Here is a 22,630-nt window from a genome sequence, read left to right as displayed (position 1 = left end):
AAATTAGAACGCTTCTGCATAGCAAAGGAAACAGTAAATGGAGTGATGAGACAACCTGTAGAATGGGAGAAAATATTTGCAAACCATCATCTGACTGGAGACTGATATCTAAAATACACAAGGGTGATAAAAATGCACCTAGATGCCACATGATTCAAGAACAATTGGAAAAGTCATATTTCTTGTGAAGGGTATCTTAGAAATAATTTTGCATAGAAGATATAGATATACACAAGTCACTTGCCTGTTTTACTCACTTATCCCCTTTTAGACTTTGGGTTTAAGATCCCTAGCTTAGTTTTTGTATCTATAACTTCATCCTTGGGTACAGATCACCACTGAGACATAAATAAAGTATTTCCTACCTCAGGAGACAGTCCTATTTTCTTTCTTTTATTTTCAGTGAAATTCTGAGCCTTTTATGGTGGCAATGTGCCTAGAACCATGTCTATGCCAAAATTTTTACTCACGTTTTCTTATTTCTCAGCTTCCTTTGTTTCTAGCCATGTAACCCAGCTCTGACCAATAAGATGTAGGCAGGACACTCTGCTGACTTAGGATTTTACATTTCTCTGTAGAAGGTACATACAATTGGTTTGGCCCTTGATCATTCTCCCTTCTTCCTGCTTTGAAGTGGACAAATTATCTGGAGATGTAAATGCCATTTTGTACTTGTGAGGAGATAGCCACAAAGACAAAAGCCAGCATGTGAAGGATGCTTAGCAGAAAGGATAGCAAGAGTCTGAACTCTTGGGTGCAGTTGTGTAGCAAAACCAATTACCAGTAATTGCATCGGTTTGGTAATATGAGAAAAATAAACCCTTCATGTTTAAGTCATGTTGGTCAGCTTTTCTGCTACTGGCAGCCAAATACATTCTTGATTTGTTTTTCTTCCCTTCTCTTTCTCTGAAGAATCACCATGATGGCTGAGATCCTGTACACATATCCCGAAAACTGGAGGGCCTTCAAAGCCCTCATCACTGCTTAGTACACCAGGGCTCGGTCTGCATGCTCTCTGCACCATTCACACTTCCACTTTGGCCAAACTAACCACAACCCTAAATTTCTCTGCAAATTTCCGGCTGGCAAGATTCCAGCATTTAATGGTTACAGTGGAGTCTGTGTGTTTAAGAGTAATGTCATTACCTACTGTGGGAGCAATGAGGAGCTGCAGGAAAGTACCCCAGAAGCAGAAGCCCAGGTGGTGCAGTGGGTAGGCTTTGCTGATAACAACATAGTACCCTTAGCCAGTACTTGCTTGTTCTCTACCTTGGGCATCATGCACCACAACAAATAGGCCACTAAGAATGCAACAGAGGATATGAAGTGAATTTTGGGGCTGCTGGATGCTCACTTGAAGATGAGGACTTTTCTGGTGGGTGAATGAGTAACTGGCTGACATCACAGTTGTCTGCACCTTGTTGTGGCTCTCTAAGCAGGTGCTGGAGACTTCTTTCCAAGCATTTCTCAATATCAACCGTTGGCTCCTCACCTGCATTAACCAGACCCAGTTCCAGACCATCTTGGAAGAAGTGAAACTGTGTGAGAAGATGGCCCAGTCTGATGCTAAAAGTTCTGTAGAAAGCCTGACTAAAAACGACACCCATGGAAAGGGAAAGGTTCATTAAAAGAGAAGCAGATGCCTCAGGCTGAGCAGAAAGAGGAAAAAATGTGGCTTCTCCTGCTCCTGAGGAGGAGATGGATGAATGTGAGCATGCACCTGCTGCTGAGCCTAAGGCCAAGGACCGCTTTGCTCAGCTGCCCAAGGGTACCTTTATGTCAGGTGAATTTACACCCAAGTGCTCCAGTGAGGACACACTGTGTCACTGCCATATTTTTGGAAGCACTCTGTTAAGGATGGCTGGTCCCTATGGTACTCTGACTGTCACCTCCCTGAAGAACTCACCCAGACCTTCATGAGTTGCAACCTCATCGCTGAAGTGTTCCAGTGACCAGACAAGCTGAGGAAGAACACCTTTGCCAGTGTCATCCTCTTTGGAACCAACAACAGCAACTCCATTTCTGGAATCTGGGTCTTAAGAGGCCAGGAGCTTGCCTTTCCCCTGAGTCCAGATTGGCAGGTGGACTACGAGTCATACACATAGCAGAAACTGGATCTTGGCAGTGATGAGACCAGATGCAGGTTCAAGAGTACTTTTCCTGGGATAGAGCCTTCCAGCATGTGGGCAAAGCCTTCAATCAGGGCAAGATCTTCAAGTGAACATCTCCTGCCATCACCCAGCTACCTGAACCTGTGCTTCAGGGAGGTGAGGATCATCAAAGAAAACTGAACATTGGAAAAAAAAATAAATACTTCAATATTTTATTAATTCTATAATAATGCAAACAGCTGTGCAATCATTTTGATAGATGGCAACTCAGTCTCCATGTCTGGCAAAAATAGTGGGGTTGGGAAACAGACAATCGTGACCTGGCTCTGTCCCAAATGAGCAGCTTCTATTCAGTTCCTATTGATAGTTGCTATGCTGGAATGTTATCCGATTTTTTAAAAGAAATCAGAAATGTAAATTTTTATATGAAATCTCACAATTCAATATTAGTAATGAATTTGGATGTTTCAGACTTCCCAAATGGCCTCATGAAGGCTAAAAGTTTTTTGACCTCTGAGAGCAGGTGTCAAAGACAAGAACTCTTACCACGGGTCAAGCCTAGCAACTGCCTCTAAGTTTCCTTTCCCAGTGCAGATGCCAGCCTTCTCTGTGAGCATGTTCCTTTTCCACTTCACAATGCCTAGATAGTCTCATCAACCTTGACAAACAAATAAGTGTTAAGTTAGGGCACTTTTCATTCTAAAACTGGAGTCCATTTCTAAGAGCAAATTTTACTGTAGGAATTTCCAATTTTTCACTAAAGGCTAAATAATCTTTGTCATTAAAATTTATACCATTAAAATTAAAAAACAAACCCAGCTATTTCTGGTTACAATAAAAAGCAAATATTGACTCTTTTGATGGTGAAATGACTGCTTCTTTGTTCATTCTTTCAGTAGTTTGTTTTCATCTAGAAAGTGCTATTTACTTTATAAGTAATACCAATGGTCTGTTTTCAGTTCAGGAAAATGCTCAACTCCTTTACTTTCTCAAATTTTCCCAAATATAACTTTAATAAATAAAGTTCTGCCTTGTCCTCATGCATTCTGGTTTTCCTTTTTCCTCCTGTTGTTTTCTGTCTTCCCATTTCACTCTAACCTTCAGCCTTTTGGTAAGCCTGTAGCAAAACCAAGAGTAATTTGACAACGAATATGCTCCTTACTTCACAAAATAATATTCCTATGGATTTATATCACTGTAACTATCGAAGGCAACTGATAATTTCCTTGGACCATTGAGATTCTCCAATCTCAAATTGAATACTCTTTTTCTCTCATAGTGATAGAAGTGTACCTTTTGGACTCTGTTGCCTGACCTTGGTACCTGCATCTGACCTCTGCCTTTCTCGTAACTGGACCACCATGCAGCTGTCTCACCAGGTTTATAGTATCCTTCTCCTCTGAGAAATCCTTTGGATTTGCTATGTCCCTTTGTCTTTCTCCTAAGTAGCAAAACAACCAATACATAACTAAAAGTAAAATGAATTTTTTCAACACATGATTCTCCACACTGCATAATATCCATCAGTGCCAAGTCATCTCAGCAACCCTAGCCATGTAAATGTATCTGTTTATAGCTTATAAATCTCCAGTCTACTCTTTGAGTAATCTCTATTTGCCTTTTCTATTCATAAGCATAATACATAACACATTTGCCTGTTTATCTAACAGTTATTACTTCTTCATGTTTCTTAATGTTTCATCTTAGTGAGAGGCATTGATTGGATCTTCCTTCAACATAGAGATGGGCCAAAATTTGCTAAGTGTATTTATTTATAATTTATGTTCCTTATAGTTCCAAAATGCATTTGAGATCATTTAGATGAAAATATGTAGTTAGCTTAATTAAAATAAAAACAAAAGTTAAAGATATCTTTTAGAGTTAGGATAAGATAGCTATTGTCACAGAGTGTAAAATTTGGCTTGAACTTATTTGGCAAGCCAGGAAAAACAGAAAGTAGTACAAAGCTCTCATTATGTGATCAAATAAACCACATGAGTTCTTTCCTCAATAAATGAATGTCTGTAACAAATATTTGTCAATGACTCACAATGCCTCAGACACTACACTTGCTGTGTGGATACAAAGACAGAAGATACTAAAATGACCTGAAAAGCCCAACATCCAGTTTGGCAGACAGACCTCTAAATAATGACAATAACATGAATTAAATTTAGTGCTTGAAATCTGCACAGGGTGTTATTGAAACACTTACTGGAATCAGAAGTAGTTACATCTCCTGAAGAGAAGCATGTTCCATGTGCTGAGGAAAAGAATGTGTATTCTGTAGCCACTGGATAAAATATCCTATAAATATCAATTATGTCTATACAGATTAAGTCCAATGTTTCTTTGTTGATTTTCTGTATGGCAGATCAGTCCAATGCTGAAAGTGGGGTATTGAAGTCTCAAGTTATTATTGTATTAGGGTCTATCTCTGTCTTTAGCTCTGATAAAATTTGCTCTGTATACCTGGGTGCTCCAGTGTTGGGTGCATATATATTTATAATTGTTATATCTTCTTGCTGAATTAACTCCTTTATCATAATATAGTAACCTTCTTTGCCTCTTGTAGTTTTTCTCTTTAAATCTATTTTGTCTGATATAAGTACAGCTACTTCGGCTGTTTTTTTGGTATCCACTGGCACGGAATATCTCTTTCCATCCCTTTATTTTCAGTCTGTATGTCTTTATAGGTGATGTGTATTTCTTAAAGGCAACAGGTAATTGGGTCTTATTTTTTGGTTGCTGTTGTTTGTTGTTGTTGTTCCTATTGTTGTTTTTTATCCATTCGGCCACACCATGTCTTTTGATTGGCGAGTTTAGTCCACTTGCATTCAATGTTGTTATTGATAAGTAAGGACTTATTCCTGCCATTTTGTTGTTTGTATTCTCATTGTTTTGTGATCTTCTCTTCCTTCTTTCTTTTTCTTTCTGTTTTCCTTTTAGCAAAGGTGATTTTCTCTGATGACATAATTTAGTTTCTCTTGCTTTTTATTTTTTTGTGTATTCTTTGTGTGTTTTTTGGCTTGAGTTTACCATGAGGCTTGCAAATGCTGTCTTATAACCCATTATTTTAACCTGATAACAATACTGTTTGAATAAACAAACAAGCAAAAAGAAAGCTAATAAAAACTATATGCTTTAACTTTATTCCCCCACTTTTTAACTTTTTGTTGTTTCTATTTGTATCTTACTGTACTGTGTATGTCCTGAAAAGTTATTTTAGTTATTATTTTTGATTGATTCACAGTTTAGCCTTTCTACTTAAGATACCTTCAGGTGATTTCTTATTGCTCATTAACAGCCTTTTCTTTGATTGGAGTACTTCCTTCAGCATTTCTTGTAGGACAGATTTGGTGTTGATGAAATCCCACAGCTTTTGTTTGTCTGGGAAAGTCTGTATTTCTTCATGTTTGAAGGATATTTTTACTGGATATACTATTCTACAGAAAAATTTTTATACCTTCAGCACTTTAAATATGTCATATCACTCTCTCCTATCCTTTAAGGTTTCCACTAAAAAGTCTGTTGCCAGATGTATTGGAGCTCCTTGTATGTTATTTGTTTCTTTTCTCTTGCTGCTTTTAGGATCCTTTCTTTATCCTTGACCTTTTGGGAGTTCGATTATTAAAAGCCTTGGGTAGTCTTCGCTGGGTTAAATCTACTTGGTGTTCTATAACCTTCTTGTACTTGGATATTGATATCTTTATCTAGGTTTGGGAAGTTACCTGTTATTATCCCTTTGAAGAAACTTGCTACCCTTATCTCTTTCTCTACTTCCTCTTTAAGGAGATAACTCTTAGATTTTCTTTTAAGGCCATTTGTAGGTGTGCTTTATTTTTTGTTATTCTTTTTTCTTTTGCCTCCTCAGACTGTGTATTTTTATTTAGCATGTCTTCAAGCTCACAAATTCTTTCTTCTGCTTGACAAATCATGTTATTCAAGGATTCTGATGCATTCTTCAGTATGCCCATTGCATTTTGCAACTCCGGAATTTCTGCCTGATTCTTTTTAATTATTTCAATCTTTTTGTTAAATTTATCTAATACAATTCTAAATTCCTTCTCTATGTTATCGTGAATTTCTTTGAATTTTCTCAACACAACTATTTTGAATTCTCTATCTCAAGGGTCACATATCTGTTTTTCCAGAACTGGTTCCCTGGTGCTTTGTTTAGTTCATCTGGTGAGATCATGTTTTCCTGGATGGTTTTGATACTTGTAGATGGGTATTGAAGAGTTAGGTGTTTATTGTAGTCTTCACAGTCTGGGCTTGTTTGTACTCATCCTTCTTGGGAAGGTTTTGAAAGGACTTGGGTGTTGTGAACTAAGCTGTATCTGTTTTAGGGGGCACCCCAAGCCCAGTAATGCTGTGGTTCTTGCAGATTTGTTGAGTTACCAACTTAATGGTCTTGGAAAACATCCAGAATAATTTTCCGGATAATCAGGCAGAGACTCTTGCTCTTTTCTCTTACTTTCTCCCAAAGACACTGGGTCTCTCTCTGTTCTGATCCACTTGGAACTGGAGGTGAAGTGACACAGGCACCCTTGTGGCCACCACCACTAAAACGGTGCTGGGTCAGACTTTAAGCAGCACAGCACTGGGTTTCACTCAAGGCCTACTCTAGCCACTCCCTGGCTACTGCCTATGTTCACTCAAGTCCCTTGGGCTCTACAATCCATAATGACAAAGCTTGCCAAGCCTGTATCCTTCCCTTCAGGCAGCAAGTTCCCCTAGTCCCTGGCAAGGTCCAAATTTGCCATCCAGGAGCCAGAGACCACAGTCAAAAACCTTAGAAATATGTCTGGTGTTGTGCTGTACTGCAACTAAGCTGGTATTCAAACCACAAGACACAGTTGTTCCCACTTTTCCTTCTCCTTTGAAAAGGCAGAGGAGCCTTACTTCATAGCTATCACCACCACAGGCCTACAGAGAGTAAAGCCAGATTATCACTGATGTTTCCTTAAGGCCCGAGGGCTCTTCAGTCAGCTTGTGGTGAATGCTGCCTGGCATCAGACTCACTTTTCAGGGTAGCAGGCTCCCCTCTGCCCAGGTCAGGTCTAGAAATGCTGTCCAATAGGCAAATCCTAGAATCAGGGACCTCAAGACCCCTCTGGGTACTCTACCCTGATGTGGCCAAACTGGTATTTAAAGTGCAAGGCAAAGTCCCCTTTACTTTTCCTTCTATTTTCTCAAGCAGAAGGAGTCCCACCCCACAGGCACCACAGTTAGGAATGTGCTATTACCTGAAGCCAGCAAGTCTCAGAGACTCACTCAAGGCCCTGGACGTATTAATATTACCTGAGTATTACTGCTGGTTATTCAGGGCCCATAGGCTCTTCAGTTAGCAGGTGGTGAATCCTGCCACAGCTGAATCCTTCCCCTCAAGGAAGAGGATTCCCTTCTGACCCAGAGTGTGTCTAGAAATGTAATCCAGCGGCTAGGGCCTGGAAAGGGGACCTCACACCTCTAACCGGTGCCCTCTCCTGCTGTGGCTGAGCTGGTATCCAAGATGCAAGACAAAGTCTTCCTCACTCTTCCCATTCTTCTCCTCAAGTGGAAGAAAGCTGTTTGTTTTGGAGCTGCAAGTTGTGCAGCGTGGGTTTAGGGGAAGGGTGATGCCAGCAGCACTCCTTTGGCTCTTCCAGCTGGAATCTCAGTATGTCACATGCCCCCCCACCTCCCCCGCCCAGTCCACTGACCTAGGCTCAGTTCAGTCTTAGGACTTCCCTAGGCATTGCAGTCCTTCTGTCCTAGACTGCCTTTCAAGCTTATGTAGAGCCACAGAACACTTTAGCCCACAGTGGTGAGGCTTGTGGAACTCAAGTTCTAGCCACTGGGATCAGTGATTCCCCTCTGGCTATGGCTGATTTAAATGCTTCCTCCATGGGCAGGCATCAGGTGAGTTTGGTACAGTTTTTCTTTCTGCTGTAATAGGGCAAGACTGAGTTCAGTGCCTCACAATTGCTCTGTTCCCCCGCCCCTAGCTCACAGAAAGACTCTCAGTACCATGCCGCCACTGCTAGGGGATGGGGCAGGCCTGGTGTTGGCAATTCAAGGTTGTTTTTTCTACCTCTTCAGTGCCTCTTTCAGAGACATGAAGTTAAAACTAGGTACTGCGAGTGCTCATCTGATTTTTGGTTCTCATTAAAGTGATTTTTCCGTGCAGATAGTTGTTAATTTGGTATCCTTGCAGGGGGAGCAATTAGTGGAGCTTTCTAGTCCCCGATCTTGGTCCACATCCATATAAATATCCACTTATTTTTTAGTGAAATGTTGATAGTTACTTAGTCTGCCACAGTCATGTAAATTCAAACTAATTTCTCTTTAAAAAGGAGTTAATAGTCTTATTTGATTAAGCTTTCATCTTTAGCAGCATTGAAATCCTAGATCCTCCTTTAACAGTGCTCTAATCCTAGAGGGAGAAATGTGAGATTGAGATTAGGACCACCCGCCATCCACACATAGCTCTCTAATCCCATGCTTCCCAGAGGATCTTAGTCAGCAAACTCACAATCCAAAAAAGAAATTATTCTGTTTTATCTTTTTTTTTTTTTTTCTTTAAGAGACATGGGTCTCACACTGTGTTGCCCTGGCTGGACTCAAAATTCTGGGCTCAAGTGTTCCTCCTGCCTCTGTCTCCTTAGTAGCTGGAACTACAGGCATGTGTCACTGTGCCCCGCCATTTCATCTTATTTTAACAATTCTTTCTATTTTGTTATCTCTATTCTTTTAACACAGTCTAATTTCTATTTTGAGTGTACATCCTGCTAAGCAGGGAGGAAACACCTCAGACCTCAGAGCTCTTCCCCTCTGGTCAAGCTGCTGTCTCAGACTCAGGCAGTGGAAGACATTCAGGGGTAGACTGCCTCTGAGACATTTATCATCCACAATGGAGGACCCTGGAATTTCAGGGTCTTTCCACTCCCACCCTGACCTATCTGGGGCATGAAAGTCTCTGTAAAACTGCTCCAAGCAGCCTTCGCAACTCTAGTGTCTTGCCAACCTCCCAAAACCCTGCCTAAAAGTTTAGCAAGAGTACCATAGCAGTTAAAAGAAATGAAGCCGGTTTATCTGGGTCCTAATTCCAGCCCTGCTACTTACTAGCTGTGAGATCAGCAAATTATATATTCTTTCTCTGTCTCACTTTCTTCATTTGTAAGCTGGGAATATAGTATCTAACTCAAGGGGTTGTTGTGAGAAGAAAACATACCAAGCATTTAGAATAATGTCTGGCATAAGAATCTCATACATTTTGATATTCACTAAAATGTAAGCTTCATGAGGGCATTGTTCTGATTTTATCTATTTGTTCACTGCTCTTGAAACAGTGCCTCGTGTAAAAAAAGTTGAATGAATGAATGAATGTTGAAAGATTCAGAGCGTCAACCTAAATAACAAATTAAGAGAGGCTCTCTTAGAAAAAATGATGTTTATTTGAGAATAGAGATTTGCAATGGGAATACATCTGCCATAGTAAACTATGTGTATATTCAGGGAGGTAAAGGAAGATAAAGATTTTTAAAGGAAAAAATTAGGAGGATTACATAATCATTTTGAAAACAAATTATCCTTGTCTACAAAGGTCAATAACAAAGGATTAGTTGGGCTCAGTGGTGCACACCTGTAGTCCCAGCTACTCAGGAGGCTGAGGCAGGAGAGTAGCTTAAGCGCAGGATTTCGAGACCAGCCTGAGCAATATAGTGAGATCCCATCTCTAAAACACAAACAAACAAACAAAAAGGTGATACCAACCCAAGGTTAAAAGGCAGTTGCTGGGCAGATGTCCTTGCAAAAATATTTTTGTGTGTGTAAAGTTGCAATGACCTTTTTCGAGGTTTTTGCAGAGTTTTGTGATAGTTTTGTTATCAGGCATACAAGATTGAATACCTTCTCCTCATAGCCTTTTCCCAGCTCTATTTGTCAGGGTTGTTATTGTTGCTATTGCTGTTTTAACATTAGTGACTCCATTTTGAGTCTGACAACTTTCACAAGGGCATGTTTCTTCTCTGCCCCAGAACTTCAGAGCTCTCTGTTCTTCTGTGTTCCCTCCTTCCAGCCCTGGGAAATCTTCCAGCTCTGAACTCAGAGGAATCTTTTCCCTTGTGGGTTTCTGGCCAATATGTTGGCCTCACCTATTCTTCCAATGCCAGAAAGACATGTAGACTATTTCTCCTTTTTGCCCCAACTATATTCCTCCATGGAAGCAAACAACAGACTTAACTACCTATTTGAGTGGAAGGAAAGGAAAGGAGGAAATACAGAATAAAAGCAAGTGTTTAACAGTTTGAAATGTTATCCCACCCCAAGAGTTTTCACTCATTGTTTTTTTTTTTAACTTTCAGCTTTGCATGAATGAGTCTTAAGGTTGTGTCAAATTATAGAAATTTTTCTTTAATCATAATATGAATGCAACTCACAGCTGTTCACATATCAGCTGAATCTAATCAGTGTCTGACTCATGGCCCCACCATCATATTAGCTGTGCTGGTCAGACAGTTTCCTCCTGGCCTTCTTGGAAAAAAATGGGCTTGGTTATTGGGTAGCCATGGCATTGGGGTAATAGTAGTAAGCAATTTGCCTTCTTTGAAAAAAGCTCTACTCTATTTGTTAGGTACACCCAGAACCCACACCCAAACACACCACACACATTTTCTGAACAGAGGTGGGGCAAGCAGATAGTAGAAGACTTTCCTGCCACATCAGACCTCAAGGTAATGTTCTCCTTCCCCACCCTCCTTTCCACCCTTCTCCTCCCACTCCCCCAACTAGTTACCAGCCTCTTAATCATTTGCCGAGGCAGTCTGGGTTTCTTTGCCAAAAAACCACACCCAGGAAGGCTCCTTTCCCTGTATCCAGTTATACCAGCCCTGCTGCTTGTTGGAAGCCTCCCTATCCTTCACTTCCTTGAAGAGCCCTAAAATCTGGACCCACAGTTAACTGGGCTTCTTCTGAGACAGCAGTACCAGAGCCTACAATTTTGCACTAACATTTATAATGAAATTGTCAAATCTTCCATTTCAAAAATAGACCTGAAGTTGGTTTGGGGTTTTGTTTTAAGTAAGATGTATATTCTTGTTCTTAGTTTACTCAGTCTTGGTTGAGATTGGATTTCAGTCTATCCTGTGCTAACTAGGTGGGAAGATGGTGAACTGTCTTACAGCAAAGGCATCTCTCCCTCAGTCTAAGTATTCTCTAGGGTTGGATATTATACCCTACCTACATGGTGAATACTGGTAAGAATGAGAACTGATAAAATTTGGAGGTAAGTAACCCAGACTGAAGTTCAAATATCTGCATTCCAAATCATGACCTTGTCATGGTTTGTCCTTGGCAAGTCAGTGACCCTGTCTGGATCGTTTCCCTATCTCTGTGTTATGATATATTTTTGAAATACTTTCAAGTACATTTTCACATCCTATAATTATCTTTGACTCTGCTAGCCCACTCATTGACATAGCATCTATTCCTTTAGGAGGGCAGATAGCACTCAGAAAAAAGGGTCAGCCTCTATGCCCAACACTACCTCTTTAAAAAATTTATAGTGAAGTAATAATTCTGAAATCTCTAAACTATTTCAGCTATATTTTTATTTCAAAAAAAAAAGCAAATCTTGAAGTTGGGGTGGCCATCTCATCTTGATTTGCCCAGGATTTTCTCAGTTTTATCAATGAAAGTCTCAAATTTTGAGAACTCCCTCAGTCCCATCCAAATCAGGTGACTGGTCACCCTACTTGGAGGTTTGATGATGAGTCATAGCATAGTGACAACTTAAGAAATGAAGCAGGATGGTAAGAATGTGAGCTGTAGTGAGAGTGGATGCTTCAGTCACCTATTAGCAAACCATCCCAGATGAATGACTTAAAACAAGGGCAGGCATTTATTTTGCTCATGAATCTGGGCATTGAATGGCTTAGCCAGGTGGTTCTCACTCAGAGTATCTCTTGTGGTTGCCATCAGACAGTGGCTGAGCTGGCATCATCTTTAAGGATTCTTAGCTCACATCGGCTCCTGAGCTGGATGCAATTAAACAGCTAATAGCACACACCCTTCAGGTCTCATCCTTTCTCCACATGATCTCCCCAAATCGAGGTCTCAGGATAGCTGGATTCCTTACATGGGAGCTGAAAGTTCTGAGAGCAAGTCCTAAGAGAAACTGGTAGAAATGGCAGGGCCTTTCCTAGTTCAACCTGACATCACACAGTATCTTAGTCTGTTTTGTGTTGCTGTGACAAAATATCAGAAGTTAGATAATTTATAAAGAAAAAGGGTTTATTTGGCTCATTGTGTTCTGTAGGCTAGGAAGTTCAAGAATTATGATCTCAGCATCTGTTCAGTTTCTGGTGAGGACTTTTGAGCTCGGTCAAAACATGACGGAAGGTCAAAGGGGAAGTGAGTATGAGTAAAAAGGCAAAATCTAGAAACATCCTGACTGTATAACAACCCACTCTCACAGCAACTAATCTAATATCACCACAGCAAGAACTCACTACTTGAGGTAACACCAAGGCATTCATAAGGGATCTTCCCCCATGACCCAAACACCTCCCACTGGGCCCCACTTCCCAATGCCACCACGTTGAGGACCGAATTTCAACATAAGTTTCAGTGAGGACGAACTCAAAGCATAGCATGCAGCATCACTTCTGCCATATTCCTTTCATCAAGAAAGTCACAAAGGCCCACCCAGGGTCAAAGGAATTGACATGGACTGCACCTTTTTTAGTTTCAAAAAATGTTCAGACTTGTTTTAAAACCATCATAAGGAGAAAGAGGAGAATCTACCCCTTCCAGCTCAGGGAGCTTGCTAGAAAGAGAAGAAGGAGATTTAGAGAAAGCAAATTGTCAGATGTGTATGTTGTGGATCACTACCAAACCTCCCTAACTCATAAGCTCAAAGAAGCTGTTATCAAGTGGGACAAGGGTCAAGAGGAAAGCCAAGAGTAGAGGTGCTGTTGCCACTTTCAGATTCACTCTGGAAAGATGTCACCACATAGAGAGACAACAATGAATTGCCACAGCAAAGTGAAAATAGGCAACACAGTAAGGGTAGATAGTAAAAAGGTTTGCTTACCCAGAGTGTTTTTTGGCTCTTGGGTGTCACAGAAGAGACCTAGAGGTTCCCGCCTGCCTCATGATGGTGGTGAAAATAAGCTGATATTTCTGCTGGCAAAGATGCCACACATCATTAGTGAGGTGACCCTGAAGAATCTTAAGCTGGAGGTCCCAGGGCCCCTCAGACCTTAGAAAGAAAGAACCGCAGCACCAAGGAAACTGAGGAGAGAGTGAGTCTACAGAAACGAAGTCCAGGCCGACTGACTAAGTTCTCCAAAGGCAGGGCAGCAAAGCACCCCCAAACTCCACCACCTGACTAGACAGACAAACAGCATCGCCAAGCAGACAGGTGGGGTTGGAGTGCAATAGAACAACTTGGCCTCTCTTCTCTGCCATCTTGAGGTCACATGAGCCTCCCAATCCATCTAGGAGAGGAGCAGGTGAAGAGATAAAGTCCGAAAGTTCTCTAAGGAAGAGACAACCAAGGAGAGAACTTGAGCAACTAGGTAGGACCATTTCTTAGGGTGAGAAGGGATGGGAAGTCTAGAGAGGAACAGGTTAGGGAGAGTACAGTTGGGGTAAGGATTTATTTATTAGACGAAATAGGCCTGGCATGGTGGCTCACATCTATAATCCCAGCACTTTGGTAGGCTGAGGCAGGAGGAATGCTTGAGGCCAGGAGTTTAAGACCAGTCTGAGCAATAAAGTGAGGCCCTATCTCTGCAAAAAATGTAAAAACTTAGCCAGATGTGGTGGCACATGCCTTTGGTCCCAGCTACATTAGAGGGTGAGGAAGGAGGATCACCTGGGCCCAGAAGGTTGAGGCTGCAGTGAGCCATGATAGCTCCACTGCATTCCAGCCTGGGCAACAACAGAGTGAGACCGTGTCTCAAAACGAAAAGAAAAATAAATAGATATGGAGATCAGGGGAAAACAAAAATCCTGCCAGATGTGGTAGCTCACGTCTGCAATCCCAGCACTTTGGAAGGCCAAGGCATGAGGAACGCTTGAGCCCAAGAGTTTGAAAATAGCCTGGGCAACATAGGAAGACATCATCTCTACCAAAAAAAAAGAAGAAAGAAAGTTTAATTAGCTGGGCATGGCAGCATGTGCCTGTAGTCCCAACTACTTAGCAAACTGAGGAAGGAGGATCGCTTGAGCCCAGGAGGTGCAGGTTACAGTCAGTCACGATTGCACCACTGCATTCTCAGCCTGGGGAACAGAGCGAGACCTTGTCTCAAAAAAAAAAAAAAAGCCATTTTGTTACAGCCCTAAATGAAGGCCTCACTCAGGAGTTGATATTTAGGGTGCGATCTAAAATGTGTGAAGAGCCAGGAAAGAACATTCAGATTAATTGACTGATATGTTCCTGTGGATCAAATTCTTTAATTCTTTCTTCAATTGAACAATTTGTCCCTACAGGTCAAATTCTTCAATTATGATAAATTCTTCTAGGTCAAATTCAAATTTAATCTTTTTAGTAGTCTTATTTTTGATAAATTTTTTGTTTCATTTCACCTCTCCCAATGGGTAGAAGTTTATTTCAAAATACACTGCAACCCATTATTGGGTTCATGGGTCTGTGTATGACAGCATTCAGTCCCTCTCTGGTTTCCAACATGCTTGGTTAACCACAATGATCCCGGCTTCTGTTTTTTGTCACTTCTTGGCATCCACACCCAAAGCATCTAATCCTATTGGAACAAATGTAAAGCAAAGTGCAAGACAATGACTTGAGTTGGTTGAGAAATGTTGGACTCATGTTTGGCCAAACGTATGTGCCACAGTCAATTTGAAAATAATGCTTTCAAATCCCTTTTACTTCACATATCAGAACAATTTTACATTAACTAATATGATGTTTTGACTTTTGATTTTAGTATATTTTAGTACAAATATCCAGGGACAAACTCTTAGATTGAATACATCTAAGAGACAGATTTTCAGTTCATCCAAATATTCCAGATAAAGGAAGCCACGGGTGTAAAGGTGATGGAGTCAACTGAAAGAGGTGGATTCATTGGCAAGTTTAAAGTCCTGGTACCTTCTTTCAATCTCAACTCCTATGAGAAAAATCAGGTCAGCTAAAAAGAGAAAAAAGGCAAATTTCTTCCATCACATCTAAGTTATAATATGAAACACGGAAACCACTCCTTTGATTACCTCTCTCCCTTGGGTTCCCTCTGAGTTTTGAAGCCACTTCCTCCCTTGAGCCTCTGCACCTGCGGTTCCCTCTATCTGAAATGTTCTTCTCTGGCTTTTCACACCTTTCAGTTCTCACCTTAAATGTCAAGTCCTGAGTGAGGCCTTCATCGACTGCCCTATCAAAATAAGCCTACTCTTCTTTTTTCCAATCTCTGTACAGTACCTATTTATTTCTTCATTACCCTTGATCCTTCACTGTACCCTCTCCAACCTGCACCTCTCAAGACTTTCCTATTTCAGGAAATGATCCTACCTATGTGCTTAAACCAAAAGCTTCAGTCCTTCTAATCACTCTCTCATTTATCTTCACCCCCACATCCAATCCAACCACAGTCCTGCCAATTCTGTCTTTAAAATATATCCTAAACACATTCACTTCTCTTGCTCAGCCCTGCCACAAACCCTACTCTAGACCATATCTTTCTCATATGGGCTGGCTGTGGTGGCCCCATAACTAGCCACCTTGTCCACATCATTCCACATCACATTCAACAAAACACTTTAAAAATATAAATTGTATCCCTCAGCTCCTCTGTAGACCTTTCATAGACTGAGGGTCTTCACTCAGCTCACAAGACTCTGCCATGCCAAGCCCTCACCTAACACTGGGCTGTGTTCTACTCTGAATTGACTAGTCATCCTCCTACCTCAGGGCTCGGCTCTTCTCGACCTCTGGCAATCTCCCCCATTATCATAACAAAGATGATGAGGACTTTTCATCATTCAGGCCTCAGCCTAAATGTCATCTCCTTGAAAAAGTTTTCCCTGAACACCCACTTCCTACCAATCAGAATTCTGTTCTTTGTTCTTCTTTTCTTTAGTGCACTTACCACTGTGGCAAAATTACTAGTTAATCCAAAAGTGTAGTCTTTATTTTCTAATTCCTCTTCCACATGCACACTATGTAAGCCCCCTGGGAGCAGGTTCCGATATCCCCAGCACTCAGAATACATATCTGGCTCATAGTGCTCAGATTGAACAAGCAACAAACAAATGAATGAATGAACAGCTTGAAAACTACTTATTCCCTGAAAGAGGTGCATCTTCTTCTGGTCTTGTTTTCCTCGCCTGTGAAATGAGGCTATTGAATAAGGGAATCTCCAGAGCTCTTTTTAGCCTAAATGGCTGGGATTCTTGATGTAATTGAAAGGGCACTCAAGTAGTTGGTTCAGTGAGGGCATCTTTTCTCCACAGACAGTTTAAATGGCTATTTCTAATTAGCTTCTGCAAAGATCATATAACTTTATTAATTAATAATATGTGATAGTTAATGTTTGCCAATTAAGTAAAGAGGACCAAGTAAAATGTAAGTCCATATTACAACAAATGTCGGAATAAATTGCTTGTGATCAAGGGTCTATTCATATCTGGCATTTAGCTTTCTTTGAATTTGGCTTCTCTGGACTAGAATTCAATAATTAAATGCAAGAAAGTACAGAATTGAGACTCCATGAACTGCAAATGGTTTGTTGTGTTCCTACCAGGGCAATATTCTTTATTGTCAGTTGTACTTGATTTTCAGTTTCAATTCATTTTTCAAGTTCTTCCTGACAAAAAACTATAGTGGAAGAAATAATCTTATTTTGGCAGAGTTTCCAGCAATATGACTTCACCTTACTGCCTCCCAGCAAATGGCAGTAGGACTCAAAACTTAAAGTCAAACTCTCCCATTCCAAAGAGAAGTTCCCTTGGAAGAGCTACAAACTAAGTCTAAACTCTCTCTTTAAGCTTCAAAATACGCACATTTTGTGCCAGTCCCCATGGTCCATTTTTATCATACAGGCATACTTCAAAGATATTGCAAGTCTGGTTCCGGACCACAGCAATAAGGTGAATATTGTCATAAAATTAGTCACATAAATTTTGGTTTTCCAGAGCACATAAAAAGCTATGTTTACATTATATTATAGTCTATTAAATGTGCAATAGCACCATGTCTAAAACAACAATGTACATACTTTATTAAAAGATACTTTATTGCTGAAAACATGTTAATGATCATCTGAGCCTCCACTGAGTAGCAATCTTCTTGCTGGGGAAGGGTCTTGCCTCAATGGTGATGACTGCTGACTAATCTGGGTGATGGTTTCTAAAGGCTGGTGTGGCTGTGGAAATTTCATAAAATAAGACAACAATGAAGCTTGCCACATTGATTGGCTTTTCTTTTCATGAAAGATTTCACTGTAGCATATGATGCTGTTTATAGCATTTTACTCACATAGAGCTCCTTTCAAAATTGGAGTCAATCCTCTCAAGCCCCGCTACTGCTTTATCAACCAAGTTTATGTAATATTCCAAATTCTTTGTTGTCATTTCAACAATGCTCACAGCGTCTTCACCAGTAGTAGATCTCATCTCAAAAAAGCATCTTCTTTGCCCATCTGTAAGAAGCAACTCTTCATCCGCTAAAATTTGATCATGAGATTACAGCCATTCAATCACACGTTCAGGCTACACTTCTAATTCTGACTCTCTTGCTAGTTCCACCATATCAGCAGTTACTTCCTTTGCTGAAATCTTGAACTCTGCAAAGTCATCTATGAGGGTTGGAATGAACGCCTTTCACATTCCTCTTAAGATGTTTTCACTTCCTCCCATGAATCACAAATGTTGTTAATGGTATCTAGAATGGTGAATCCTTTCCAGAAGCTTTTTAATGTACTTTGCCCAGATCCACCAGATGAATCATTATCTATGGTAGCTATAGTCTTACAAAATATATTTCTTAAATAATAAGACTTGAAAGTTGAATTAGTCCTTGATCCATGGACTGAAGAATAAATATATTAGCAGGCATGAAAATGACATTCATCTCCTTGTATATCTTCATCAGAGATCTTAGATGACCAGGTGTATTGTCCAATGAGCAATAATCTTTTGAAAGGAATCTTCTTTTCTGAGCAGTAGGTCTCAACAATGGACTTAAAATACGTAGTAAATCACACTGTAAACAGATGTGCTGTCATCCAGGCTTTGTTGTTCTATTTATAGAATACAGGCAGAGTAGACTTAGCATGATTCTTAATGGTCTAGGTTTTTCAGAATGGTAAATGAGCATTGGCTTCAACCTAAAGTCACCAGCTGCATTAGCCCCTAACAAGGGTCAGCCTGTCTTTTGAAGCTTTGAAACCAGTCATTTACTTCTCTTGTCTAGTTATAAAAGTCCCAGATAGCATCTTTTTCCAGTGGAAGGCTATTTTGTCTACATTGAAAATCTGTTGTTCAGTGTAACCACCTTCATCGGTGATCTTAGCTAGATCTTCTGAGTAATTTGCTGCAGCTTCTACATCAGCACTTGCTGCTTCATCTTGTACTTTTATGTTATGAAGATGGCATCTTTCCTTAAACCTCCTGAACCAACCTCTGTTAGCTTCAAACCTTCCTTATGGAACTTCCTCACCTCTCTCAGCCTTCATAGAATTGAAGAGTTTGAGCCTTGCTCTGAATTAGGTTTTGGCTTAAGGAAATATTGTGGCCAGTTTGATCTTCTATCCAAACCACTGAAACTTTCTCCATATCAACAATCAGGCTATTTTATTTTCTTATCATTTGTGTTCATTGGAGTAGCACTTCTGATTTCCAAGAATTTTTCCTTTGCATTTACAAGTCAGCTAACTGTTTGGCTCAAGAGGCCTAGAGTAGCACTTCTGATTTCCAAGAATTTTTCCTTTGTATTTACAAGTCAGCTAACTGTTTGGCTCAAGACAGCTTTCGGCCTGTCTTGGCTTTCAACATGCCTTTCTCAATCAGTGTAATCATTTCCAGCTTTTGATTTAAAGTGAGAGATGGGACTCTCCCTTTTACTTGAACACTTAGCAGCCATTGTAAGGCTACTAACAGCCGTAATTTCATTATTGTTTTGTCTCAGAAAATAGGGAAGCCTGAGGAAAGGAAGAGAGATGGGAGAAGGGCCAGTCAATGAAGCAGTCAGAGCACACATAACATTTATCAATTATGTTCACTGTCTTATATGGTCACAGTTCGTGATGCCCCAAAACCATTATAATAGGAGTATCTAAGATCACTGATCACAGATCAGCATAACAGATATAATTTTAAAGTTTGAAATATATTGAGAATTACTAAAATTTGACACAGAGACACAAAGTGAGCACATACTGTTGGGAAAAGGGCACCAATAGACTTGCTCAATGGAAGTTTCTCATAAAACTTCAATTTGTAAAAAACACAATGTCTGTGAAGTGCAATAAAACAAGGTGTGCCTGCATACCTCCTCTGAAGCTGGATGCCTAGACACATCCAGCTTCTGAGGCTAAAAGCATAAAAGAATAAGCTTTGAGATAAAGTAGGAGTTTGATTAAGAAAATGTTAACCAAAAATAAAATATATAAGACATCCATGGAAGCTTTCCCTGTTCTCTTTCTCATCTTCAGAATCAAATCCATTTTCCCAGGGTCACTTTAAAAGTCACCTCCTCCAGGAAATATTTCCCCAGCCATTCAGGCCACTATAAAATCTCCTTCCTTTAAATTCCTGCCACACTTTGCTTGGAATTACTCAATTCATTTGATTCAGGGATCATAGGTGGTTGCTTATATCTGCTTACCTCCCAGTAGACAATGTGCTGTTTACCAAACTATCTTCCCTACTCCCCCAGGCACTCAAAAGACAAGGATTTCCTCTTACCGAGAAAGCTCAGCAAAACCGAGTATCACACTTCTGTTTTTATGTTCAAAATCATTGTTGCCTTTATTCAAAATATTAATAAAATACAGCTATATCCTAGTACTTTCATGAGTATTTTTTGTTGTTGTTGTTGTTGTTCTTGTTGTTATGAAGTCTTGCTCTGTCACCCAGGCTGGAGTGCAGTGCCGCAGTCTCAGCTCACCACAACCTCAGCCTCCCAGGTTCAAGCAATTCTCCTGCCTCAGTCTCCCAAGTAGCTGGGACTACAGGCATGTGCTACCATGCCCGGTTAATTTTTATTTATTTATTTATTGTATTTTTAGTAGAGACAGGGTTTCACCATGTTGGTCAGGCTGGTCTCCAACTCCTGACCTAAAATGATCCGCCTACCTCAGCCTCCTAAAGTGCTGGGATTACAGATGTGAGTCACCGCGCCCAGCCTCATGAGCATTTTTAACTCACCACTTAATTTCCAGTTTGTTTTGTTTGTTTTGAGATGGGGACTCATTCCATCACCTAGACTGGAGTTCGATGGTGCAATCATGGCTCACTACAGGTTCAAACCCCTGGGCTCAACTGGGCGTGGTGGCTCATGCCTGTAATCCCAGCACTTTGGGAGGCCAAGGTGGGTGAATCACTTGAGATCAGGAGTTCAAGACCAGCCTGGTCAATATGGTGAAACCCCATCTCTACTAAAAGTACAAAAAAAAAAAAAAAAGCCAGGTATGGTGGCATGCACCTGTAATCCCAGGTACTCAGGAGACTGAGGCATTAGAGTCACTTGAACCCAGGAGGCAGAGGTTGCAGTGAGCCAAGATCCCACCACTACACTCTAGCCTGGGCAACAGAGCAAGACTCTATCTCAAAAAAAAAGAAAAAAAAAACCCAAAAACCCGGGCTCAAGCAATCCTACTGCCTCAGTCTCTCAAGTAGCTAGGACTACAGGTGTGCCCCCATCACACCTGGCTTTGTTTTTTTGTTTGTTTGCTTGTTTGTTTTTTGTTTTTAAAAATGGGCCTCACTATATTGCCCAGGCTAGTTTTGAACTCATGGCCTCAAGCAATGCTCGTACCTCAGCCTCCCCAAATGCTGGGATTACAAGTGTGAGCCATCATCCCCAAGCACCACTTAGTTTCTTTTAACTCTATTTTGAAATAGTTATAGATTCTCAGGAAGTTGCAAAATAGTCATTGCACTCTTTCCCCAGCATCCCCCTAGTGGTGACAGCCGATATACAATATCAAAACATGAAATTGACTTTGGTGTAATTCTGTTAACCAGACCATAGACCTTGTTTAATTTCACCAGTTTTTACATGTGCTCACTCATTTGTGTGTGTGTGTGTGTGTGTGTGTGTGTGTAGTTCTGTGCAATTTTATCCCATGTATACATTTATGTAGCCACCACAATCAGGACTCAGAACTGTTCCGTCACCACAAAGAAACCCCCCATATTCTCCCTTTATCTTCACACCCACTCCCCATGCCTGTCACTGTAGTTTTGTCATTTTGAAAATTTTATAGAAATGGAATTATACATTATGTAAGTAACCTTCTGCAATTGGCTTTTTTCACTCAACATAATGCCCTTGAGATTCATCCAGATTGTTGCATGTATCAATAGTTCATTTCTTTTTATTGCTGAGTAATATTCTACTGTATAGATGTACTAGAGTTTGGCTGTTTGCAGTTTGGGACTATCGCAAAGCTGCTAGAAACTTTTGTTTACAGATGTTTGTGTGAACCTAAGTTTTTATTTTTCTGGGATAAATGCTCAAGAGTGCAATTGCTGGGTCATTATGGTAAGTACAAGTTTTGATTTACAAGAAAATGCCAAATATCTTTCCATAGTAGCTGTGTCATTAGACATTCTTAACAATGTATGAGAAATCTAGTTTCTCTGCATTCTCTCCAGTATTTGGTAGAATCACTATTTTGCCTCATCTAACAGGTGAACAGTGATATCTTGTTGTGGTTTTAATTTGCCTTCTCCTAACAGCTAATAATGTTGAACATCTTTTTATGAACTTATTTGTCATCTGTATCTCCTCTTGGGTGAAATAGCTGTTCTAGTCTTTGGTGCATTTTCCAGTTGGACTGTTTAGTTTTTTACTGTTGAGTTTGAAAGTTCTTTGTACAGTCTAGATATAAGATCTTTGCCAAATTTATGGTTTGTAAATGTTTTCTATATAACCTGTCTTTTCTTACTCTTAACAGATTATTTTGCTGCACAAACATTTAAAATTTTTACAGACCCATATACTAACTTTGCCTTTTATGGATGGTGTGTTTGGTGTCATATCTAAGAACTGTTCACCTAGCCCTAGGTCTAGAAGATTTTTCCCTATGTTCTCTTTTAGGATTTTGTATAGTTTAACATTTTATGTTTAAATTCATGATCCCTTTTGGATTAATCTTAATATGAGGTGTAATGGTTAAGTCATGTTTTTGTCTTGTTTGGTTTTGTTTTTGTTTGTTTTTGTTTTTTGCCTATAGATGCCCAATTGCTCTAGCACCATTAGTTGAAAAGACTATACTTTTTCCATTGAATTGCTTCACTTCTTTGTCAAAAAAAATTAGTTGGGCAGTAGACACTGGCAAGAATTGAAA

The 22,630-nt window shown here is 40.2% G+C and overlaps 1 pseudogene; it reads left to right on the top strand.

Moving 5' to 3' along the window:
* Positions 1-919: 919 nt before the first annotated feature.
* On the top strand, positions 920-2,232 carry LOC105488518 (elongation factor 1-gamma-like; annotated as a pseudogene).
* Positions 2,233-22,630: the final 20,398 nt, after the last annotated feature.

Source organism: Macaca nemestrina, chromosome 2, assembly GCF_043159975.1.
Source record: "Macaca nemestrina isolate mMacNem1 chromosome 2, mMacNem.hap1, whole genome shotgun sequence".
NCBI lineage: Eukaryota > Metazoa > Chordata > Mammalia > Primates > Cercopithecidae > Macaca > Macaca nemestrina.
This window is presented reverse-complemented; position numbering and strand designations above follow the sequence as displayed.